Below are 1052 nucleotides of genomic sequence, written 5' to 3' on the forward strand. Positions count from 1 at the left end.
CTAGGACCTTCAGATTCTGCATGAAAGGAGGACTAGCTGCCGAGTTGCACGGGAGAATGTGAAAAGTGTTCATATGTAGTAAAAACCCAAGAAATCTGTCCGTTTTCGTCATTTGTTATCCAATCGTCTTAAAGCCATATCGTCACATTGACCGCTCTTCTCTCTGAAACGGTTGTACTTATCGTCTGCAAAGCTATGTCGCCTGCTGCGGTATGCGGAGACACTAAAGGCACCATAGTAGAACACAGATGAAGCTTCTAAGTTGATGTAATAGCCAGTAAGAAGTAGTACAATTCAAGTTTTAAGTATTGATTATTGACCTTTTAGCTGCCTTGGTGCCTTGGACATGAGCTAGGACCTTGAGATTCTGCATGAAAGGAGGACTAGCAGCCGAGTTGCACGGGAGAATGTGAAAAGTGTTCGCATGTAGTAAAAACCTGAGAAATCCGTGCGTTTTCGTCATTTGTTATCGAATCGACTTATAGCCAGATCGTCACATTGGCCGCTCTTCTCTCTGAAACGGTTCTACTTATCGTCTGCAAAGCTATGTCGCGTGCTGCGGTATGCGGAGACAAGAAAATCTTCATAGTAGAACACAGATGAAGCTTCTAAGTTGATGTAATAGCCAGTAAGAAGTAGTACAATTCAAGTTTTAGTTATCGATTATTGACTTTTTAGCTGGCTTTGATGCCTTGGACATGAGCTAGGACCTTCAGATTCTGCATGAAAGGAGGACTAGCAGAGGAGTTGCACGGGTGAATGTGAGAAGTGTTCATACGTAGTAAAAACCGGAGAAATCCGTCCGTTTTCGTCATTTGTTATCGAATCGACTTAAAGCCAGATCGTCACATTGGCCGCTCTTCTCTCTGAAACCGTTGTACTTATCGTCTGCAAAGCTATGTCGCGTGCTGCGGTATGCGGAGACACTAAAAGCACCATAGTAGAACACAGATGAAGCTTCTAAGTTGATGCAATAGCCAGCAAGAAGTAGTACAATTCAAGTTTTATGTATCGATTATTGACTTTTTAGCTGGCTTCGGTGCCTTGGACAT

This window comes from Schistocerca gregaria, unplaced genomic scaffold (genome assembly GCF_023897955.1).
Source record: "Schistocerca gregaria isolate iqSchGreg1 unplaced genomic scaffold, iqSchGreg1.2 ptg000386l, whole genome shotgun sequence".
Taxonomy (NCBI): domain Eukaryota; kingdom Metazoa; phylum Arthropoda; class Insecta; order Orthoptera; family Acrididae; genus Schistocerca; species Schistocerca gregaria.